The 25,193-nt window shown below is 41.3% G+C and overlaps 1 protein-coding gene across 4 annotated transcripts in view; it reads left to right on the plus strand.

Annotated features, from left to right (window-relative positions):
- DIS3L2 (DIS3 like 3'-5' exoribonuclease 2) overlaps positions 1–25,193 on the plus strand; it is a 182,863-nt gene that overhangs the window by 28,387 nt on the left and 129,283 nt on the right. The gene's annotated exons all lie outside the window — the stretch shown is intronic.

Genomic DNA, 25,193 nt, shown 5'->3' on the forward strand with positions numbered 1-25,193 from the left:
CCAGATTTTGTGGTAATACCCTTCTTTACATGAATGAAGCATGTGTGAAATGACTGGAGCAATGCAAATGTGGGACAACCGCTTTTCATGTCTGAGAATTTCACTAAGATCACTCTGGACTTTCTTTTTCTTTCACTGGTCAAACTTAAAGTCTTTTCAAACATCTGGATAATTTGACTGTGTTTGCAGGTTTGTCTTTTAACACCACTATGCAAGGGAAGTTCTTGCTCCTTTTCTCTTGTTGCTGGGAGCTGTAAGCTACAGTTAGGAATTTTAACATAGGTTTTCACATGTAAGCATGACAGGACCACCACAAATTGTTTTCCAAACATGGTTTTTAACCTCTTTTTGAGAGTTCAAAGACTATTTATCTTCTGGACAAAAGTTATAGTAAAGATGATTCCAGCAGGGTAGGGACTGATCTGAACTGCCCTGGCCTGGTGCTTTTTAATCAGTCCAGCTACTTTCTCTGCCTCTCTTTGTTTGAAGTTACATGTTTTTAGGCTTGCAAATGCAAGGTCTTCAGTCTGGTCATTTGCTGAACTTACTACCTACTTTGTTTAAATCTAGTAACAATGGAAGTGTTGTTTTGAATCGCTTTAGAACTTGTCTATTCCTTTTAAGTATTCAAAAAATGAGTAAATTGCCTGAGTATTTATTGATACATGTAAATGCAAAACTAGCTTGTACAAAAGGCAATCATAAGTGGGATCCAAAATATCACAGGTGTATCCATATGCAAATACAGGAAAGAGATCTGCTGCAATCTGTGTAACCTCTGGGAATGAGCTTTGAGGGTCAAAGCAAAATTTCTCTGATAGCTATTCAAGACTTCAAATCAGAGTTCACTAAAACTGTATTGGTAGCTATCTGTTTTGATCACCAAATCCATATACATAAATTATCTTTTGTGTTAAACCATTTCGTTTAGCTGGAAAAATTGAATAGTTTGGATGCTTAGATCCTTTGTCAGGACCTGCCACCACAAGGACTTCTTTGTAAACTTGATAGAAGTTGCCTGAGCTGGAAGCTTTGTCTGTAGTTTTCCATTTATATCTGTCTCTAAATAAAGATAACACCTCTTTCTTGTATCCTCATATCTTCGTACGTTCAACAGTAATGATATTTTATGAATACAAGAGAAAGGGTTGAGAATGTTATCCCTGTCCTGGGAAAATGCTGGAATAAATAGAACTGGTGGAGAGCTGGTATCTGACTGCAAGGAGGCAATTCAGAAGACTTGAGTGTTTTGTAATATGATTATGATTCTTCTGTGGTGAATTTAACCTTGCCAAATGAAGTAGCTGGAACATGCCAGTCATGTTTTTCAGCCACACAGGTGCTGCCCTATGTAGTCTCATTCTTTGTTTCTTGCCATCAGCAACTCAGTCAGCGATGACATCCCTTTTCCCCTGCTCCCTGAATCTCTTGCTATTTGCTCATGTTTGTATTAGTTCTTTGGGAAGGATGCCACTAAGTTGCACTGAAAGATAACTGCATTCTGCCAAGTAATTCATACTGATTAATGATAAACTGTCTTAACCTATTTTAGGTTTTTCCATTTGTTTAGTCTCATGCTGCTGCAAAGCTGCCACATAGGTGTCTTGAGGGTTTTCTCCTTCCCATTGGGCCTTTGGAACAAGCTGAAGAGCTTCTATCATTTCTTTGAAAAATGTAAATCAGATATATGGTATAACTCATGCTCTCAAAGGAGACTTTAGAGTCTCTGTATATATTGGTTTGTTAGGGTTGAGATGTGTGTGCTGATTATTTTTATGGCTCACTATTCCTAACACTTTACCTTGTGCTCCACCGAGAACTGAGCTGGGTTTTTTTACAAGATAAAGTTGTTGATTCAGTGACGTGGTGAGTTTGTGCCTTCTGAGTTTTGAGCACCCTGGATGGCCTCTGGGTGCTCTGGGGGAAGAACTTCCCATTGCTAGTGCAGATGGTTCCTGTCATGGACCTTTCCCTGCAGTCACAGTGTAATTCTGCATCCCAGTTATGGCAGGTCTTAGCTGGCACCTCAGTTCAATTTATGTGTGTAAATGGGAGGAAGAGGGAAAACCTGTGAGTGGTAACAAACTATGGATTTTGGATAGGGAAATCTGTGTGTTTGCTTGAGTTGTTGAGCAAATTAGGAGCTGCCCTGTCCCCAGCAAATCAATTACTGCAGGTGAGGTACCTGTGAGGAAAAACTCCATCAACTGGAGAGCAGTTTCTTCAGGGATATACTGTGTTCCACTGATTCTGTAGTGGTGATACCTTACACACAGGTATAAATGCCACAGTGAAATGTAAGGGGATGGTGAAATACTCTGGGTGCATGGTTATACTTCATGTAATACTTTCTTGAGAGGGACAGCAATATTTTCTTCCACTTCTTGGCTCAGTGGTGGGAAATTTATCAGGCTTGAATTTCTCAACATCATGTCCTTCCCAGCATGTGCATCAATTGCTTGGATGAGCTACTGTGGTCCTCCCTGTGCTAATTCTGTCTGGTCTTAAAGCTGTGTTTGTTCATCTGTCCGCCGGGAGAGCTGTGTGCTGTTCAGCAATGATCAGCTTGTCAGTTCATATTTCCCTGCTTACTATTAGTCCTGATCAAGAGCCAACGATTTCAGTGTGGCACCACTGACTTGAAGGAGAGATATTTGTTATCCCTGGAATTTGTTGTCTTACTCTCCTGAAGAAGGTGGCCGACGGCTTCCTGCCAGGGTTGAGCGGCGTGCGTTGCGGTGACCGCATTTGGAGGCTGTATTTCAGAAGTTCCTCTCCTGTCCTCTTGTGTTACATCTTGGGAATATTGAGGTGCTATGGTAACTTTCAAATATTTAGCTTTTGCAAAGTAAGGTATTTGACTTAGACTGTTTTTCCAGGTACTTAACCTTCTCTTAGCGGATGAAGTCAGAGTATCGTTGCAGTGAGCTACACTGGCTCCTTACTTCGAGCTGTAGCCCTTCCCTGAGTCTGTGCCTTTATCTTCTGGAAGAACGTCATGATAAAAGATAGCCAGTGACAGAGGATTTACCTCGGTCCTTGTCAATTATTCTGATAAAGAAGAAAAATGGTGCTTTGTTTCTTGACTGATTTGCACTGCTTTATCTTCCACCCGTGGGTTCTTATTATATTTTATGGAGTTGTGCTTACATCAATTTCAGAAGCTTCAATTATACAGTGGGATAATTACTGGAAGGCAAAAAAAATGTTGATATGATGATTACAGCAGTATTTCTCAGGCTCATCAGAGAGGGAAGCAGCGTGTCAGTATAGAGGATAAACCTAACCCATCTTTCCTCACAGGCTCTTTTTGCTCTTTTACCGCCTGCTTAATTGCCAGACAGAATTTGTTTAATTTCAGGTATCTGTTTTGGTTTTTCTTGCAAGATGTAATTTCTTTGGTGGAAGGAAATAGCATAATAAGTCATTTGATATCACTTGGGGCTTGGATTCCTGGCCCAATCCCTGGTGCTTTTAGAGTAGTAGTTTATAACGTGGAATGTTTTTCATGACAACCGTCTCATGCGTTGCACGCTATGGCTGCAGTTTTAGAGTCTTAGTCTGAAAATAGTACCCAGACTAGGACTTTGTGCTGCCCAAAACTTCCTCAGAAGAATTTTGGGGTCTAACCCCCTAATGCCTGCTACATTATGCCAGGAAGGTCTCCAGTTCTACATAAATATACTGTATATGTAGATAAAATAATAACAGGTTAACCTGCAAGTTTCGCAGAAAGCAGTGCAACTCAGTGCCTGCAAGTGGTATCTTTTGTTGTTGTTTCATGAAACATTTCTTTCTCAGCTTAAAGTGCTTCTTTGCACAATTGGCAGTTCTTTTGAGCTTGTCAGAAGGTCTCTAAGGCCAAGGATGTAGAACTGTTCATTTACGTACAATGTGTGTTGCTGGATAATGGGATAATGGGTCCAGCATTTTAGTCATGATGTGTCCAAAAGTGATAGAAAATAGCAATTCTTCATAGCTCATGAAAGCACATGTTCTGTTCAACACTTGAGCTGTCAGGTGCAATACAGTGCAGCAGGAGATCTTCAAGCCTCTTCTGAGCCATACATCAGAGATAAATATTTAAACACTTTCTGTACAGAAGACATAAAGTGCAATTCACTTTTCCCAGCTGTGACTCTTGTTGGCATAAGTACAAACAAATGCAGAGAAGGAACAATTTGATTCAAGCAGTCATCACAAATATCACCGTGTATAGTTTGAACAGAGCTACGTATCCTGGCAAGTCACTGCCTCCAACTGTTGGTGAAAACTTATGAAGCATTAGTTGTCCAGAGGGGATGCTAGCTTTGGATTTGCCCTGCTGAATAATAATTCATTTCAACCAAATTCTTCTGCGAGTCAGTTTCTTCTGAAAATCTCGCAGCTAATATAAGGATAACAGTAACTCAGGAGGAGATGGGGTTCTTAGAGGGTTATCACAGCAATACTGTTGGAGTCTAACAATCAAGAATGTTGTTTGGAAACATTACATTCATAATAATAAAAAAAAAGTTCTGGAGAAGTCATTATTGAAATAGTAAGTGTTCTGGCACGCTGAAAACGTTCAAGTGTAATTCATGATATTCAGGAGTAAAGTGGGAAGCCTAAGAAGCCAGCTAGGAAGACGTCCAGAAAAGCAGGGCTCTAGCAAATCTGAAAGGTTGATGGATGCTGTAGAGAGGAAGGGTAGTTGTTTTGGGTTTTTATTTGTTTTGCTGTAGGCTTTACAGTGAGGGCTGTAAGTTGATGGTCACACACATGTGCATGCATAGCCCTCCCCATCTTGGCAAATCCCCAAACCACAAATTGGTGGAATCTGGAAAAGCTTCATTACATGCTTACTTTCTAATTGTGCCGTTCTTTGGATGGCCACATGTTGTTCCACACTGCTGGGCCTGATGGGCCTTTGCTGTGAGCTGGCATGGCTTTTTCCAGGCTTTGCTTAGCTCCAAACTGACTGGGTATGGAGTAGCAACGCAGTAAATTGATAACAAAAAAGCTGAGAAAATAGGAAGCATTGCCCACTGAGACACACGTGCCATTACATCTGCTCTTCTTGCAGATGCCATTATTACGTTTTGTTAATCAAATATCACTTGAAGTGAACCAACCGACATCTTAACACAGAGAATTTTAACAGCAAGCCCTGGCATGCTTTTTATGCTGTATAATGATATAATTACTGTAATGATCTGAGTTGTGTGAGATTGCTGTGACCCAGTGCTGCGTTCAGCCCTTGCCTCCCCCTGCATGTGTAAAATAAGGAGACAGAAATACCAGCTTTTTGGATGTTGCAAGCAACCTTACTTTCCTGAGAAGGGCCTTTCCTGTCAATACCTGCCTCTGTCTCTCTGATGGTAAAGCCAAAATCACAACAAATGTACAGTACAGAGTTTTTGAGCAATCTATTGTCCTTTTTATTCTTTCTCCTTCTGTGCTGGGTAAGAGTGATATTAAAAGGCAAATAGTTTAGTTAGGTAGGAAGGCAAACTTCTTTTTATTGAGTGCCTGCATCCTGTCCCACCAGTGCAGAGTCATATTGCAGCTGTGGTTTGGCTGCACAGACACAGAATAAGATAAAAACGTTACTCTTAGGTGAACAATCAAGCATTAAATAATCATTCATTACATGTTGTCAGTTGTTATATCCCCAGTGACATAAAGGCAGATAAGCCCCTTGTGATGGGGGTGATTTCAGGCTGTGTGAGATACCACTAAATTTCAGTGTCTGTTGCTGAAAGAGCTTCATCTTGCATGGAAGGAAGTGCTCTTGGGGCATCTGATCTTACTTTAAAAAAGGAGTCAAGCCAGCATTTAATACCTGATCTCTGCTCCTGCTCACTTCTTTTTTCTTGGTCTTATAAATATAATCTAGTACAGCAAATTGTTTCCTTTAACAACTAACCTTTCTTCAAGTGATTGTTTTAAACTCTGTTCTTCCAAGTCTTCTGTAAATATGCACACATCACAGTAGATTATTCTTAATCCAATCTCTTATATAACCACTATCATTTTGGGCTTTTCTTAGTTCTTGGTTCCTGTGGAATTAGTATTTCTTAGAACTGTTTGTTTTTTGCCAGTTTGGAGACTTATTTGGTGATATCACATGAGTATTTGGAGCCTGCACCTTATAAAAGTCAGGATACCTGTTGTTGTGATGGGATTGATTTTTGGAATGTCACGCACATTAAACTCACTTAACTTTTTATAAACGTTTTCTTGAAAGACTGTCCAGATTTTCTGTAGTCTGGGTTTCTTTCAGATCCGCATAATTAGGACTAAGTTTAAATAAAGTGCACTGATGATAAAAGTCCCTTCTGGCTTAAACTTTGTATAGTGAATGCCATACTGTGGTTTTTTTCAGGAGACTGTGCGTCTAATTTAGCTTGAGAGCTGGCAAAATGTAGAGCTACTGTAACACTGAAAACCTGTTAATCTTTAAGTCCCTAGGTGAGGTGGTTTTGGACCATATCCTAAGTTCTGAAGAAAAGGAAAAGTGCTACATGTCTATTTGCATGTTTGTTCTTGTAATCGGCAGGCAGAGAAACAGCAATTGGCTGCAGTATTTACATGTGGTCAAAGCTACTGAGGTTGGCACATTAACTCTTTTCCCTTATTTCCTAAACTCATGTTTATTTTTCTTAAAACCATAAATCAGAGGGACAAGGAATCTAAAATAGAGGTGATTTATGTAAATGAAGAATTGCAGCAGCTGGAGTGGTGACAGGGATTTTTCTATAACAGGTTCTTTGGGGCAAGACATGGGACCTCATTTATAACCATGTGGTTCTTGGAGATAAGAAGGATATTTGTCATCAGGGATGAGATGCATTAAATTTGTTGTTGGCACAATGTAATCTATAACCATCTAAGATAAAGGCATCTGAAGTCTAATAGTTGGGTTTTGAGTCAGTGTGCTGCTGCTGCTTCAGGGAGCTGGGACAGTTGTGCCTTCTCCCAAACACTGTTCCTGTGTCCTGCTCCAGATGAGGCCAAGTGTAGCCAGGTTGAGGAAGTCTCCTGGCCCCCCACTCTCTCCTGTCGTAGCTTTGTGATGTTATTTGCTCCTCAAATTTCTGAGGATATGTCCTAACTGCTGTGTATATCACAAGAACTGGCAATGAGTCTGGTCTTGGAGCACTACCATGCAATGCAAAGTGGCCAGTGATTTATATGCATCAATAGCAGTTTTCGTAGCGCTGCTAATGTGAGAAGTCTTTCTTGCTTGCCACTTGGTATTATATTTCACTTAATTAATGTACAAATCAATGCCCTGGAACCTGTAGCTGTGTCAGTGTCTACTTCTGCAGCATCTTGAAGAATTGAAACTGATACTTATTTAAGAGGTGCCACTCAGAACGCTGAAAGATAGATTAAAATTCCTCCTGATTATCTTTTCCCACAAATTCCTCACTGCAATAGTAGTGGATGTGACATCATTTCTCAGCATGTGCTCACTGATAAGGTGTGGGTTTTTGAAGGTCCCAGATTCTATCTGCACTTTCCAGTTTTTATCTCAGCCCTAACTACCTGGAGGCTTTTTAAAAAGTGTTGGTAACGACTCTAGGAAAATACTGCAGGACAGAGAGCTGATATACTAACTCTACTGAAGTAGGCAAAGTTTCCTTACTTTCTCACTATTTCTATTGGTTTATTTTTGTTTTCTGTGTTCTGTCATATCAGACAATATCTCTTTCATGAAAGTAGGTCTGTGTTGGTGTTGTTTTTTAGGTTTCCAGTATGCTATTGATTCATCCATCTTCAGCTGTGTCACCTCCTGGGGTTGAAGCATTCCTTTGTTTTTAGCTTTGTCTAAATTGTTTTGAAACAGAGAGCAGTGCCAAAACACATACTTTTAATTGAGCAGCTTTGGAAGTGTGAAAATGAAGACTTGGCATGATCTAATTAGCGCTTGTGTATTTTGGTCGCAAAAAGTGACTGGCAAAGAATTCCCCAGACACGTTCTCTGTTCTGTCTGAAAAAAATCCTGCACAAAGTTGTATATCCTGCTTAGTTCTTGTTGGTGCTTGGAAGTCCTGACTGTAATGCTTTTGCTAATTAGCTGACTGCCAGGGCATCCTTCTCTTCTCCTTGCTTTTGGCTTGTTTGTTGGAATGAGCATTGGCTACTTTTGCTGGTAAGCTCCATAGAAATTGGCATCTCTTTTCTTGTGATCTCTTTAAATCCCTCACGGTATCATGTTTGCAGGTTGGTGCTGTCTGGGGAAAGTCCCAAGGAGCTGTGTGAAGTGAGAGGGTTATCTCAGCAGCTTCTCTCTCTCCCTGATCTAATGACTCTTCAGGGTGTGGAGAGGTCTGGTAAAAACCTTTAGGACAGTAGCTAGGTAACTCACTTCTGTGCCCTACTTGAATTTTTTTCCAGTAAAGTAAATTTCTTCCAGGTTTTATGACCTCTTTTGATGCCAGATTGCCTGAGGTTTTTTTTTTTTATTCTGTGCAGATCAGGTCTGCAACTGTAGCCCCTTGCAGTAACTACAACTGCTGTGATTGTCTGGCTTGGGTTTGAATTTGTAGGTTTTCTTCCTTCAGTGTGAGGATGAGAGCAGGTCCAGTGACAAGCATCCTCTCTGAAGGATCTCATCCGTGACATATCTGGGCAGAGCCCAGTAGTGTCTGACAGTTCTGTGCCCTGCACAGCCTGACTGCCTTGGGAGCAGCTTGCTGCCCATGTGAAAAGGAATCTCTTTATAACCAAGTACCCTCCCCTGACCTTTAGGCTCGTGCCCTTGGCAGAACAGCCCTGCAACTGCAGGGCTTTCCAATGCCTTTCCCTTCAGCCTTTCTTGCAGCTGTCCCTTAAATGTACAATTGGCTTACAGGTGTTAGACAGGCAGCATATGGCCTCCTGGCTAATTTCTTGCAGTATCTCCATATTAGAGCAGCATCCAGAGGGAAAGTACCAGCGATCCTTTCTTGTGACTGTGCCCAGCTGTGTCATCAGGCTGGGAGCAGAGTTGCTGCCTCCTGTACTGAGGAGCTCGGTGAGGATAAATGGCTCATGTGGCTCTAGTTTATTTATCCAGCTGAGGAAGGGAGCTGATGCCATGAGTGAGTGCTGTGCTGGCAAGATGTCTGGTGCCTGAGCTCCTCTTCTGGTCTGTTGTTGTACCATGTAGACATACCCAAGGTTAATGGATGGCCATTAGTTTAATCTGGTTTAATTTCATAGCTGTGTGTCCGAGCTGTGTTTTGACAGCATGGCATTGCTTTATCTACTCTTCGTATTTCCCCCCCCATATTCCTGAGGCTTTCTCTAAAACAGTTTATTCTTTTTCTTCTCTGCACAGTTGTTGAACTGTGGATGTAATATGTTTATCAGCTCAGATTCGTGCCTTGGAAACTTAATTTACCTTTTTATGTAATGCTTTATCACTAATTCATGGTAACATTTCCTGTCAGGATATGCATTGTTAAAATTCATTTATAGGGGAAAAAAAAGCATGGAAGCGGATGGCTCCCCTTCTGTAAGGTTCAAAAGTTTTTAAAGTAAAAAAGGAAAATGTTCTTCATGGTACCTGACATCAGTCCCACCATCCTGCTTTCCCATGGGGTGACTCCTATCAGTGCTCAGATATAACGGAGCCCAAAGAATAGGTGTGGTGGCAGCTGTTGCTGTCAAGTAAAGGAAGAGCTGGGAGGGGAAGGCTGGCCTTGTCAGGGCAGTGTCTCCAGCTACACAGTAATTTCCTATGAGCTGACTGAGACCTTGGGCAGACTTTTTGCTAACAAAACCACTACCACATGTCAAAATTGATTTTTTATTTTTCCCGCCATTGTCTCTTTGTCACTGAAGGAGTCAGCATTATCCAGTGGTCAGTTATCCAGCTGTGTGCCCTCTGTACCAGCAAAGCCACTTAAGCAAGTTAACAACAGTGGTTTTTTGGGCATGAGTGGCACATCACTGTAGCAGCCAACTTCAGTGACATGGGAATGGTCCTGGGGCATGAGACTTGTCTTTGAGCAATTAGTTGCTATGATCATAAATAAACAGATAGACTGTGCTTCAGAGCTCCAGTTCCCAAGCACTGATTTCTGTTAAGTGCTTTGTGAAAGAAAGAAAAAAATAATCAAAAAATAATCTGCAGTTAAACTAATCTCCTCTAACAATGTCTAATGCATTCTGAGGACCAGTGCTCGAGGGAAGGGCGTTGTACAGAATGACAGACAACAAAATATACGCAACTCTTTGTGCAGGGTTTTGTGGTATTAGGAAATAGAGCTCCCAACACTGGCACATCACCCTCTGATTAAACACTGTGGTTTCACCAGCTCAAGATCAATGACTTTAGAAAGCACTAAGTGTTTGTCAAATACTCTTCCTTCGGATATTTGACATCCGGATCCTTTTGTCTTCATCGACTTGCCTCAACACCTCTGCTGCTCAGCAGGCTGGGTGTGCTCCCTCCTACCCCTCCTCCTGGCCCCAGTGCCATGCCCTGCACTGTGCCTTAGCCTTGAAGTCTTACATAAAAGTAGCTGGTTGCACAGGTTGATCCATGTTGCTTGGGTGAAGTGAGGGGCTGGGATGAGAGAAAATACTTGCCTCTAATGAGCAGCTCTATGTCCTTGTGCCTATTAAAGGAAACCTTTTCCCCTTTGCAGATGTGAGGAGGGTGTAGCACGGTTCCTATGTCCTGGCTAGCAGGAAACCCCAGGAAAAGCTCTTTGTTTAAATTCTGTTGACCATTTCTAGTGTAAAGTGTTTTTCCAGCTGAATCCATAGCTGGATGTACTGCTCATGATAGGATTATGTTACTAAAAAAAAGTAATGAAAAACATCATCATATTTTAAATTTGCCACAGGTGCTTCTTTATTAGTTGCTGTCACCTTTTAAAATTTTTCAAGTCTGTTTTTTGGGTTAGTCAGAACAGCATTGGAATAAGTGTCTTCCTGCTTGGGTTGCATCCCCTCAGCTCTGAAATGAAAAGTGATGTGGGCTTAGCAAAACCTCTGCTCTCCACCAAGATACACCAGGGGAAGCTTACTCTATTTCTTTATCAGCTATACATAACCTTTTCTTCACAATAAAAATATGCCCGCCCAAGCATTAATTATCTTTGATCCATTGTTGTGGAAAAAATTTTACCCAAAAACTGTCAGGTTTTTCCAGCGCAGTCGTTCTGATATTCTCACTGTGCAGAAGTAAATACAGAATAAGTGAATGAACTGAGAACAGAGAATCCCAGTTCATGTGTCATTGATAGATGAAAGTGAATACAAAGAGACAGAGATGGTTTTTTAAAATTTTCACTGAAGAAGGTTGAAATAATTCCTTAATGCATTACACATTACGTGATATTTATGCTTGAGTAAATGCCGTACTTGAAGCTGAGGTTAGTCAACCTTTCTGTTACAAGATTAGAGAACTGAGTGCAGATCAACAGTGAAACTTGTTTGAGGCAGAAAACTGACTTAAGAGATTTGTTTTGAAGTTGATGTTTTATGGATAAAATTTGGTAAGTCTATTCAGTGATTCTTCTCAAATTACAGTAGAATGGTGAGTGTTGAAATGGTTTAATTTTATCATATTGTACCATAAGACTTACCTGAAGAATTTTCTCTCACGATGAAACTTTGCAGTTGATGACTCCAGGATGAAATCCTGACAAATGTGCTTCCACTTGGCTATGAGGGGAGAAAAAAAGGGAAGTACTCAGAGTCTTTAGGATGTGTTTAAACTTTTGAGGGTTGCTTTGGAAAAGGTAATATTCATTAGAAGTGAGGATCTTTAGGATCCAGTAAATCATACAAGTGCACGTGACAATTTTGATGTGATAGATGAGTGTGTAAGGCCAGTGATGGGGAAACTTCAGCCTGAGCAGTTGTTGGCATGTTAGATGGGAATGAGCCACTCCCTGTGGAGGTCAAGAGTACTTTGGTATTTGTGTGGTAATTTTTGATGATTCCAAAAAAACAAGAGTTGTTTAAATTCCCAGGTAATGCATAGTTACATGAACTGTAGCTTGCAAGGTTACGAGCTAATATGCTGGAGTAATTTACACTGCTAAAAGTTCAGTGTTTTATCATTAAAGAGAACAAAGACTACTTTTTGTATTGGGAGGCTGTAGCACACTCGTTTCACAGTACCTCTGTTGCAATATTCATATAGTTTATATGATTTGCTGCGAAATATTTATACAGGTGAGAACAGTGTCTATAGTAAGACTGATTTGTGTATTAATTTGCCTTGACCCCTAAATTCAAAGCTCCATAGCAGCTTTCTGTTTTTCTTTTAGGTCAGGTCTCAGTGCTTTTAGGGTTTGCTGATCCTGGCTCATTGTTGTATATTATTGGCAGGTTTGAAGCTATTAATTGCGTGAGTTGCACCTTTCAGTTACAAATTCATGGCTTTCTTCAGTGTCATTTGAAGTGTAATTTGGTGGGAGCAGCTCATAAAGTCATGATGAGAAGATAAAATAAGAGGTATACAGTTGAATGGTGTGAGAAGTGAAACTGGTTTTAATCCAGTTTTTAAAGTATTGGCTTTATTTTTAACAAGATTAGACTAAGAGTTTGATAACTTTAGGGTCTATGAACTGTGTTAGGCAAATAAAGCAATATTCTATTAAGAAATTATGAAAACCATTCATATTGTAGAGCTTAGGTAGAACATTTTAATTGTACTCCTAGGACCGTGCAAAGTGCACTAAAATAACTTCTCAGGGGTTTTAAGACAACTTTACAGTGTGGTCAAATTAGAAGGAAAATTAGTAGTTAAAAACTGAGAACTCGCTTAGTTTTATTTTGGTGGAGTCCTGTTAATGTTTTAGAAGGAAGCATGTTTGATCATGTGCTTGGTGTGATTGCAGATACCTTTGTTCTGCAGAAGGCTCTCTCGGGTGGTTTAAAGGTGCTCTTTAAAGGAAGAATGTCTTTGGTAGAGGTGACTGGCCGTGTCTGCTCAGGGCTGGCAGCACAGGTGCATAGTTACGGGGTGGGAACTGGTCCCTCCCCGGAGTTGGAAGACATGGTGTGAACTGGTAGGATATTGATAACCTTTTGTGTGTTTAACGAGACAAATCCTTCCGTTCCATTGTTTCAGTGTAAGCAAGCGCTTATCACCGGATGATTTTTGCATACCTTGTATCCCTTTTAATTTGTTTTGGATCAGGGACTGTAAAAGCCAGTGTGTGCAGGGGAGTGTTGCAGGGATGGAGCAAGTATTCCCTAGCTTGTTAAAATTGCTTAAGCAAGAATTGCAGTTACTCCCAATGCCTAAAGTGCAACGTCCTGGCATCATCTGACTTCTTGCAGTGCTGTGTAATTGCAGCACTAGGAGTTACAAAGTACTTTATTCCATGATCTGTGGGTGTGGATGGCTAGACTGAGGTGGCAGTGTGTGTGCACACTTCAACCCTTCACATAGCTGATGTCTACCCCTATGTGACGTCCTTCATTTACTTTCTCTCTGCACATCCTCCATCCCTCAGTGCCCAGTGTAGCCAACCTATGGAGGTGGAAGTGGTGTCTTTGGTCCCAAATGGAGGAGTGGGATTTCAATTTGGATGCCCAGCAGCCCGAGGGACAAACTGCTGTGTGAGGTGGCTTCTTTTTCTGATAATGGTGTTGTGGCACAGTGTAACAGGGTTCATGGTAAACCAGCAAATTAAGTTGAAGAGTCAACGGATATTTCAAAACAAGGCAGGGAATTTAAGGAGGTTTTAAGGAACAAGGAAGTGGAGGATTTAATATTTTACTTGGGAGGGCATTAACTTGCCTTTCACATGTCCTTAGTCCCTGAGACAATGTAGATGCTTTGTGTACTAATAGGCTTCCACGTGGTATCTTTCATTGATGGGTAGAATGGCAGCAGGCAAGTGGGAAGTTTGCCATGTCAAAGCCAACAAATACACCGGTGAGAAAGCAAGTGGAAGGGGTTTCCTAAAGATGTGGGCTGCGTGGGTAGACTCTGAGAATTTGCCCATCTTCCTTTACTGTTTTATCAGCTAAGATAAATGGTGAGTCAGTGTTAGCTGTATGGCATGTTTCATCATTGGAGAGCTGTCAGAAAAGCTGATTAATAATCCAGAGCATTTGGATTCAATGTGATAAAACTAATCATAACAAAGTACTTCAGTGCCTAACTTGAAGCTCTGAAGAAAATCCTGTTATCTTAAAAGTATGTGTATATGAAAGGGCTAATTTTTTCTTTCTTAACAAGATAAACATAAACTCATTGGTGAATTGCAGAGCAGCAGTACTGTTTCCAGAGGCTGCTTTCCAAACTTCCCTAAGATGAAGTGAAGCTGAGACTTAGTGCTGTCACTTGTGGAATTTCAAGAATATACTTCTCAAGACTTCTTAAGTTACGTGGCAGAATTTGTTGTGGAACCATCTTATTTAAATGATCTATAAATTATTGTAAGGAATATGGATTTACTTTCTTCAGTTTTTGCAACAGCCTGCCTTTTTGCTGTTGCACTGCCAAAGTGCAATTTGCCTTTTTTGTTTTGTCAAGTTGATTAAACAATTTATCATTAACACATTCACTATATTATAGTTTAACTGTGTAAATATTATTCAAATCATTTCTTCCAGGTAAGGAAAATTGTTAAATGTCATCCCATACTTATTTTTACCCAGAGGGAAAGATTGAACAAGTGAAGATTGCTTTGAGTTCAGCTGATCTGTATGAAGCAGCTTTGAATTTCCTGGGCTTGTTTAATGAGCATATTGAAAGCCCAGTGTAGTTGCCTGTCTCAGATCCAATAATTGTACACAATGTACTGCAAGAGAGAGAGTCTTTTCCTTTCTGGTTAAAAGAACTAGCAATCTGTCATTGTTGGTAATGAATGTTTGCAGGTAGCAGAGTCCAGATTTAGCATTTGAACTGGCTTCCTTGTAAAGATTTGATTTGATTTCCTTGTTCTGTAATTTCCAGTGTTCAAGTGAGAGTTCTTGTTGGATGACTAACACATTTCAGCTCTGGTTAAGGCACTTTTGGAGACCAGTGTTTTTCATATATTAAATATTTCATTAATGACACAAGCAGGTGTCAAGGCTAGTTCACAGTCACATGTTTTTAGATGTGCTTCTGACTTTTGCCATTCACAGATTCATTTTGTAAGAGCGTTGAATGGGGTTAACACTTGACACTGTGCTGCTTCCCCATGTGGCTCATTAGCACCTTGACTTTATACCTCTTTAACATAACCAAGTGCATAATTTTTCTTGTATTTCTGCTTTGCATTGTAGTCTTTGCTGCATGTTTGTTAAGAGAATTTGAAGTGTGTTCAGAATATTAAGAGGAATATAAAGGTAAACACTTTCTGTTTGAGGTACACTTTGTAGTTCTGCCCTTCTGGGCAGTGACACAGGTAGCTCATCACTGCTTTTGCATAGCCTGTGAGATGCAGTTTGCTGCAGTGTGCAGCCATCCATTACTGGCACATGAAATGTGTCCTGAGGCAGAGGGGAGAACTCAGGGCAAGTCCTAGGGCAGAGCTTTAATCTGTCAGCCAGGAATAGCTGGCTCTTGTGTGACTGAGCCACACATGTGTAGTGGTGGGCTTCATCAGACTAAATCAGCAGACAAGACTGACAAATCTGAATATAAATACTATACTACTTATATCTGGGAATGGCCAAGCTATTAGGATTTGGAAGCATGATTCAAAGATTTGCCAAGTTAGCCTGTGACGATCACTAGGAAAAGAATTTGCCCAGGAGAAGTGAATTATAAAGTAATTCAAGACTTTCTGAAAAAAAATCTTACAGAGTCAGAGTTTAATGACCAGGGTGATGGTTTTATGCTGCCATCATCAGTGTTTAAATCCCCAGCATTTTTTATTTGCACCTGTTTTTACTGATCTCATAACTGGCCATTGTTACAGAACACATATGGAATTTGGTTGAGAGACCAACTTTTCTTTTCTTTTTGGATGAGATGCAAACTACCTATTGCAATAATGTTTCTGTACTTGTGATTATGGGCACTGTCAGTATTTCCATTATAAATTTCTAGATTTTTTTTTAAAGGAACCTAAAACTAAGTTGTAAAAATTTGTTCTTGGCAGAGAACTTGTGTACAACATCTCAGCTCAAATAAGACTTTTTAATGAATCTTGAGAGAGGGAAGGAAAACCTGAACTGCTTTGTAAGTTGAGGTTACAGAGGTGAAGTATACACTGAAATCTCTTGTTAGCAGTACTTGGCTTGTACAAAGAAACCCCCCAGTGTTAGTCCCTTGCCCTGCATTATGTTTTAAATTGAGTTATAACAATTGAGCATAACTTTTGATTCATTCTATGGAAAAGCTTTTGATAGAGCAGCATTCATTGCCAGGCAGGAAAACCACACTGGAGGGTACCTGGCATCAGGAAGCAGGGAACTCTGTGGTGGCCAGTCCTTCCCACTGCTCACTGCGGGGAGAGGCTTTTTTATGGTAATGGTAAATCTATTTCTGAAGGAAAGAAGTAAAAATATGCCATTCCTACTTACTGCATTTTTCAGTGCTGCAGGAGATGCTCTGAGACCATGTTTAATCAATGTATATTTTCACTGGATTAAATAAATCTGAATATTGATGTCATGAAAATAAGCTGAGAAGCCTGGTGGTGGATGCTGATGCATTTTACTCTTCTAATAAACACTGCTTCAAAATGTAATGAAGCGTACCCTGTTGCTGAAGGTAAATGCAAACAAACTGAGCTATAGACTCTTTGCTTGAGGTGTTTGCTGTTTAATAAGATTCGTCACTAAGTAATGTGAGCAGATCCTCGTGACGCAAATGCCAGCGGACGTTTCCCTGATGTCATTTCAAGAGGAAACCTGGTGATACTGATTGTTTTCACTAGAAGGAGAGAAAACACTGCAGCAATGTAAGTCCTCAGCAAAATCATCAGCATCACTCCTCTGTTTCCCAAAGCACCTTTCCTACACCTTGGACCCCTAGTTTGCTTTAACTTCCATTAAGATGTGCTCCTTTCAAAGGCAATCTGTGTGTAACCTTCTTGTGCTCATCTATTCCCTCCTGTTAATGGGCTTTGTCTTTAATAGAAGCTTCCTAAGAGTTCTGTTGAGCAGTCACAGTGTTGTATACGGGTTGCTGCAGTACTCAGCGTGGTGTGTCCCTGGTTCTGACTGTGGCAACTGAGCACAACTGGAAAACAAATAACCCTGTAAAGGATGCATTTTGTCAGAGGTAGTAGTGTGTAGAACCTGTGCCTTCAATGGGCATTTCTGTGCCTACCAGCAGGAAAAGACATAGATACCAATTCCCTGGAGAAAACCAGTGACTGTGCTCTTGTGCCTTTCCTTCTAGAATATCTTCTGTTTTGGCAGGTTTGTGGCTCACTTTTAAAAAGAGATTAGTTCTTTGGTACCGTTGTTGTCATGTGTGTATTGATGAAGCTGCATATCAAGAAAAAGTCACGGCAGGAAGGTAGTTTTGGAGAGCACCTTGCTGAACTAGTTTTGCTGCTGGAGGTGAGTTCAGTGAAGAAATTTTTATGAAAAATTTAGGGTTTTTTGTTATTATAGTAGGCAACTACCTAAACATTTTTAATCAAATAATTTGGTTCTAAACTAGTTGAAATTTTGGTTTTGAATGTTTTGTCCAATATATGAACTAATTTTGGAAAGGCATGGATACCTAAATTGTCAAAAATTCTTATTATTAAGTACCTGAAGCTTATGAAGAGGTATCTTTACTATGGTCATAACTGTGAAGTCATTCATGCTTTGCATCTATTTTGCTGTTCTTATGATATTTCCAGGTATCATACAGTTCAATGATGTCTCAGGTCATCTTTAAATCGGAATTGTCTATAAATAATTGTCTATAAAAATAATTGGCTTTGATTAGTGATGAGTCTGTTAGCTTTGTGTGTAGAAGTAGGATTTTTTTTTAATCCCAGCAACAGCAAAAAGAAGTGGTGTTTTGTTTTTGGAACTGTGGGACATTTGTTTCCACCCTAACTTGATTTCAAGCAGCAGCTGTAAATAAACTAATGCTGGTCTTTGATTATGTGAGTTCCTGCTGTGACAGTCAGATCTACAGTAGTGAAACCCTGAACTTGGTCTGTGGTTAAGCCTTAGTCCATGGCAGGGAAGAGGAAAGCCTCCCTCTCTGTTCATAGGAAGCTAACTGGTGTGTTAGTGTCTCTGATAAGCCCTCAATAGTTAAGTAATGCTTTGAAGTATTTGTAAACCTTAATCCTCACATATTCATGTAAACCAAATATCATTCCCATCTTCTGAGTGGAGATAGCCCCCCTCACTTTCTCCTGGGACACCTGCCCTCCCCCAGCTGCCTTAATGTATTTTTCCTTGGTGTGCTCTTGCTTTAATACCTGTGAAGCTGAGTGACCCAAGATACTTGATACTTAATATATGAAAATTGTTCAGGTATTTGTTTGTTGCTTTACCCCATGTGCATGCTGTGCTATTTTCAGCCTTCTTTTCACACTTGGACTCTGCCTTGCCAGCTGTGTGAAATTCAGTCATAGCATCTCGAGGACAGAGTGTGCAGATCTGCCTTAGCACAGTGGCAAGTGCTGCAAACTGGGCAGCGTAGTTTGGATGACTTGCCAAAAGTCGTGGGCAGCTGAGAGTAGGATTTTTTTTCTGGAGCAGGATTACTTTCCTTATGCACTTTGTAAAGAGCTTGTTGAAAGTCTAAGATAGATATGGAAGTTTGGGATTTCCTAGCTGTAATAGCTATTTAACGTGAAGTCAGTCCCATGTGTACTTTCTAACTAGGTACACAAGGATTCCTTGCCCAAATAAATGGATTTGTAGCAGGTTTAAGTCACAGGTGGGGAACCTTCCCTGTCTAATAACCTAGCCTGCGCATTTGCAGGAATCTTGGAGCAAAATTTTGCTGCTGTCATCTCCCTCTTCTCCTCCACAGCCTCTTGGTGGTGTATGTTGCAGTGAGATCATGTCCAGAGTCAGAATTTGCTGATATCAAATGTGTAAGGAGTATGTTTGCCTCACAGCTTGTCTTCAGAAGTAACTTTAAGGGATACAGAAAGGTCTCAACAGTAGAGGAAGCTGTTCTATTTCAATCCCTAGCGAATCATGTGATTTTCTTTTCCCCCACTCACCATGCTTGCAGGAATTATCTCCTCTAGTTCCTTTCCTCTTCAGCCCTGGCTGCTCCTGTTCTGTTATAGCTTCCCTTGAGCACAAATCCTTTCCAGTGCCCATCCTGGGGTGATGGGGAAGGTACTGAATTCACAGTGGTCTTGGCATGCATGACTGGAACTGGCCTCAGCATAACATGACAAAACACAGTTAACTCAATGGTCAGTTGATGTCACAACCCATTTTCCAAGGCTGAAGCTGCTCATTGTGAGAAACCACTCTGACAGATGGTACCTGCTGGCTCCTGCATGGAAAATGTAATGTTAAAGCAAACTTCCAGTGTTCTGTTGCTATGAAGTTTTCTGGGATGTGTCTCCATCAGCTGTTATCAAATCTCTTTACCTTCACACCAAACCATGACTATTTGCAAAGGATGTGCTGGCTGGTTTTGTGCAGGTAATTTTAATAATATCATGCTGGGATTGAGGGAGGCTGTTGTTCTTGACTGGAGCCATATTTTAATACAATTACAATCTGATTTAGAGATTAATGTAGATACCAGTTTCCCTGGTGTGACAAGGTAGAGACCATAGGAGTAGGATCTAATTTTGCCAAGCTCATTTGATGGGATTGAGACCGGCATTGTGGGATACATTCAGCCCAGAGCAGCTGCGTTTTGCCTTCCATGTCCTCAAAGGAACAGTTGATTACAAAAGAAGTGCAGGAATGTTCCTGCAGAAAATAAAAAGAAATAAAGACAGGACAGTCTAGCTGTTGACTGAATGCAGCCATGAAGATGGATGACTGGAAAGGCTAAGGAGCTAAGAACTATTTGAATAGTTCCCACTCCTAGAGTGTGAGTCTCAGTGACGCTTCAGTAATGACTTGTTTAGGATCCCGATGCCCTTCTCCCACTGTGTGAATAAATAAGCAGACCTGGGCTGACAGAACTCACCAGTCAAAGGAAGTTCCCACTGGGAACTACCTACTCTGAAAACTTCCATAAATTGTTCTGTAATGTGACAGTTTCCAATTATGGATTTTCATAATAAGAGGCTTACTGGCAACCAGTAATGCAAGTTAACTGTGGAAATTTCTATTGCTTTTCTTGGCCCTTATGCACTTCCTGGACAGTGTGTGTTTTGTCCCAGGTGTACCATTCTGGGCTTTGAAAGTGTGTCAGAACATGTGTGGAGGGGCTGTGACCCCTCGGAGGTGGCACTCGGAGCCCGATCAAAAGGAGTAAAAAGAGCAAGTGAGGGGCTTAAGACATGAGCCCCAACATGTGAACTCTTGGTTGATTTGTTTGTTTCCTGCCTTGATGAGTTGAAGTGTTGATCACCAGTAAGAGATTTTTTTAGACATGTAGGAAATAATTTTAATACAGTTCTGAAGAAAGTTTCAAACCCTTGGGAGGTAAAGGTATGCAAATATCTTGGATAGCCCTTCCAGTGCTTTCTGATTAGTTTGCATTGTTGACCCACTTTCCTCTTATGGGCACGTGCGGGTACAGGCTTGTTTGGTTTGTGAAATGTTGAATAAGTCTTCAAAGAGTATCATTGTTTCCAGGAAATATGTTTTTCGTACATACTTGTATTGTTTAAAAAAAAAAAGAAGGGCAGTAATGGATAATTCTTAGGTTTGTGCAAGCCAGCAGTGTGGATTTGCTTGGCATTGCAGCTTTCAAATGATACACACTCAGCACAAGTAGATTCTTTTCTGATTACATGCAAGCACTGTGTAATAATTACATCTTTAAAAATATATATTGATTCATGGTATTATTGTCATGAAGTTGGAAATGATCCAAAAGCCTGTCTGCTTCTTTACATCAGATACAAACTGGATATCTTTCTGCAGTAGTTTGCTGAAAATGCAGGGGTTTCAGAGAATCATACCTTTGAAGATGTAACCTTATGTTGCTCTCTTCTTCTAATCCACCCCTCTTGAGTGATTTATTCTGGGGGCTGTGCATCATAGGTTTCGTCCTGGCACCCAGTCCTGTAGTGTTGCAGTGCCTGTGCACATTACCAGAAAAAGATGGCTGGGAGACAGTTTGAAAAAAAAAGTAAACCAAAAAGAAAAGAACACACACGCAAAGAAAAGAAAACCAGTTCCAGTTAGTAGAGAGGGTTTTGCTGCCGGTGTGGATGGGGCATAATTTGATTTAAATGACTTTTGAAAAACAGTTCTCAAAATTGTTCCATGCATTTTCTTCCTGGCTACTGTTGAAAATATGGAGCCGAATATTTTCTGTGATGTTTCAAACCAATATGTTCTGGCAACCTCAGAGCTGGGCCCTGTGCATTGCACTCTTGTTTCCAGTTCGCTGTGGCCTGGAGTGCAACACACAGCTCATGAGATGCACCAAAGTGGGAGGTCTTGCGAGGAGCAGGCAATACAGAGACCCAAGGTACAAGGAACATTTCGCTGGGGTCCAGCAGGGAGGCTGCCAGTTCTAAGGGCCTCATTTATGAGAAGAATTTGCTGGTAGGAGATGGAGAAGCTGTGTGTGCCTCTTCAGATTTTGTGAGTGTGCAGGAGAAGGTTGATTCCTGGGTGTTGTTAAAGGCTTGCTGCTGAACTGAATCTTTTGTGCATCCCTCGGATCAGACTTTTCTCGCTGGAGAGATTTAGTGTACAGATGACGGGGCTGTGGCCAAGTGTTCATCCCTGCTTGAAGTGTGACTACACAGAGCTGTATGGAAGAACAGCGTGTGGGTTGGGAAGCTGGGAGATGAGGTGTTCGCTGTATCATTTCTGCTCCAGGGACTCCTCTGCCTTGGGGAATTTGTGTGGGAAGGTATTCTGAAAATAGAGGCTGTTTTTTTTAGCACCAAATCAAATCCCAGGGGTGGCAGCAGGAGTGGAAAGTGTGGAACAAGCTTGTTGATCTGGCTATAATCATACACAGCTCTTTGTAGTGCTGTTGGGAGTCCTTACCAGGTTGGCTTGCCTACAGAGGAGATGATGCAGTGTTCCCCGCAAGCAGATCAGGGACACTGTCCTTCCCCACATCTCTTTTTACACCATGTCACACCATCACCCTCAACACATCTAAATATAACAGAGCTGCTCTGAAGTGTGAATCCCCTCAAGCCCAGAGAGATATCTCTTAGAGATATTCCCAGTTAATCCTTGGGAAAGGTTGTACAGACCTCCCAGGGCCTATTATGAGCCTTCACCAGCTCTGCTTTCCAAGCAGCCTGGGACAAGGGGTCGACTTTGAGCTCACATATTTTTTTCAGCAGGCTGCAGGGTGGCTCTTCTTTGGAGTTTCAGAGTGGTGTGATCCACAGTACCTGGAGGACCTGTTCTGAGCAGGGGACAGCTGCTCCTGACAACTTCTTCTTTTCCTGCTTCTCAACAGTTGTTCAAGAGTACAAAAGGCAGGAGCATACAGATGGAGCTATTTACCCTGTTAGAAGAACCAGATGAAGTGAACCTGAGGAGATATGGTCCTGATCCTGGGACTGTGTGTCCTGCAGGCAGTTGGTTGAAGAACCAGACTTGGGAGAGACGAGTCCAAGGGAGACCACAGAGGGGTGTCAGGAAGAGGATGAAGGCAGGAGTAGACTTGAGGAGAGACAGGGGGCAGAGGCAGCTGTCTCCTAGTCAGTGATAGTGGAGTGTAGATAAACATGTTTGGAAGCAGACTGTGGGTGTCCAGGGCAACAGGAATGGGGAGCTTTCAGAGGCAAATGACAGGTCAGAGACCAGATACAGAGTGGAAATACATGGTGAGGAGACAATTCTTGTTTTGGCTTTAGGATTCAGAAAGGTCAGTCTTGAGAATTTTCCCTGTTGATGCTTTTCTACTTGTTATTCTGGTTATTTGTGCAAGGTGGTAGGAGAAGGACTTAAGCTGGACTTGGAGGGAACACACTGTAACCTGGGATGCTTAGGTACAGCCTGAAGCACAGAGAGAAGTTGAGTGAACAGCTCAGGAATGAGATTTATTGGTAGAAGCAGACTGAAGTAGTGGGAAAAGGTGGCTGTTTGAAGATGTGGGGTTTTTTTCTGCAGTTAATTCCATTACTTGTCCAGCTGCCTGACAAGCCTGGATGTAGGGCTGTCTGCTGTGTCTGCTCAGGTTGGACTAAACCTGGATGCTCAGTCTGATTACCTGAATTAACTCAGTAAAAACTCACTTTGCAGGTTAGTCTGAGCAGAGGGGCTGCAGGATGCTGGGGAGGGCAGGTGAGACGGCTTTGAGGGTTTGACAGGTTTGGTGGCCATATTGTAGATCTGTCTCTGTATTTTGTTTTCAAATCACAGGCCTTAGATTTCACTTGTTTCTCTCTCACTTCTCACCTGTTGCAGTGGGTATGAGTCAGAGAAGACTCTGAGAAGTCCCTGTTTCCAAGAAGCCTGTGTGTACTCAGATCATTAGCCCCTTGGAATCCACAAGCAGGATGGCATTGTAGCAACGGCTGTGACAAAACTGTGTGTGACATCTGGGAACAACAGAGCCCACTGGGGAGGAGCCAGTAGCCTTTTTCTAATCAAGAGGGAGAGATTTTAATATGGATGTTTGTTTGGTTATTGCATCCAATGTGATGCATGAAATGTAAACTATAATGTGCTGTTAATATAAAATGGCTATCCTGTGGGCTGTTAGCAATTGTTTCCAGTGATTTAGAATTAAAAGATTGTAAAAAAAAATAAATCCATCCCCAAACCACAACAAAACCCCTCAGTCTAACATCATTGTTATTTTAAATGTAATGCCATAACTGCTCCTATTGAGACTAGTCCTCTTTACTGAGTTATTGTCTTTGCCAGAGTTGTTTGGTGTGGATGGGATTATGCAGAGAAGAAAGGGTGATTGAAGCAGGTGTTTCTTCTTCTATTGGAAGTGCCATCTTTTCTTCATCCAAGGAGGAGCTAGAGTGAGCCAGCCTTTGTTTGGTTACTCTTTTCAGAAAAGCACACTTCTTCCTTACAATATTTATGGTAGCTTGGCTCTAGCATGTATGTATGAGCTGTGACAGCATCCTCATGTTAGCCAGGCTCCATTCCTACTCCCTCATGAGGGAACTTTAGGGAATCAGCTTTTAAGTGAAGCCTGTTTAATATGGCAAAAGCTGGGAGACTAATAGATGCAGGTGTTCTCAGCATTGGTATGAAATGTGGTGTTTGTATTAGTGTTGTGGTAGCAACGGTCCTTTTAACGATGAGATGGTAATTTGGTCCAAGGCCCCTGTTTTCAGCTGTCTTCCCTTTGAAATAACCGCTTTCAACCTGTTTCTGAGACTTGTTGCTCAGAGAGGACCAACAGCTCTGACCTAAACTTTGTCTCCCTGCGCAGTATTGAGTATAATGACTCGTGTATGGCTAAAGCAGAACTTGACCCACAGTATTTCCCTGAAGAAAGGAGTTTTACCTTGGTTTGAAACCTCAGAATGTAGGCCTGGGCTAACACCTTGTTTCCCTTCTAGCTGTTCCCATATTCAGTCCTCCCTGTTTAATGTGAGCTCCTTGCCCATTATGAATCTATCTTCAGCTTCCGCTCCTGGTGAATCAACTGCACCTTTTTGTAGCAGCCTGAGGAGCCTTTTTGTGCATCATCTGCCTCCCCCAGTGAAGAGGGTTACCATTAATGGCTTGTTACTTCCAAAATCTTTTAGGCAAGTTACACATTTTGGGTCTGATTACTCATTAGGAGACGTTTTACTGGGTTTTGATTGACTTACAGAGAAGAGGTGTTGTGCAATGTAATTTCTGTTCTTCCTCAGCATCCTTTTGAAAAAACTCTTTTTATTACCAGCATTTTGAATGAGATGAAGAATTTAATTTTTCTTGAATTTGTGTCCAAAACGGGTGTAGTGAAGATGATGCTGCCTCCTTACCTGCCAGATGCTTTCAGTGAAAGAGGTTGCTTTGCACAAGGTTCCATTGAAAACAGTGACCCTAAGTGGAAAGTTTTTAGCAGTTTTTAGCCATGCAAGGTGTATTCATCCAACTGTGTATAGTCCAGCAGTCATCCATGTCTCATCTTCAGATCTGTGAGGATTCATGGGTTGCTTGTAAGGATCAGAGGTAAATAAGAAAGAAAAACAAGCCTATCAATGTCAGCCTTAAATGCTTTGGGGGCTTGGTGCATTTATTGGAAAGCACCTGGGGGTCAATAGCTCAAA

Source organism: Corapipo altera, unplaced genomic scaffold (genome assembly GCF_003945725.1).
Source record: "Corapipo altera isolate COAL_440 unplaced genomic scaffold, ASM394572v1 113, whole genome shotgun sequence".
Lineage (NCBI taxonomy): Eukaryota > Metazoa > Chordata > Aves > Passeriformes > Pipridae > Corapipo > Corapipo altera.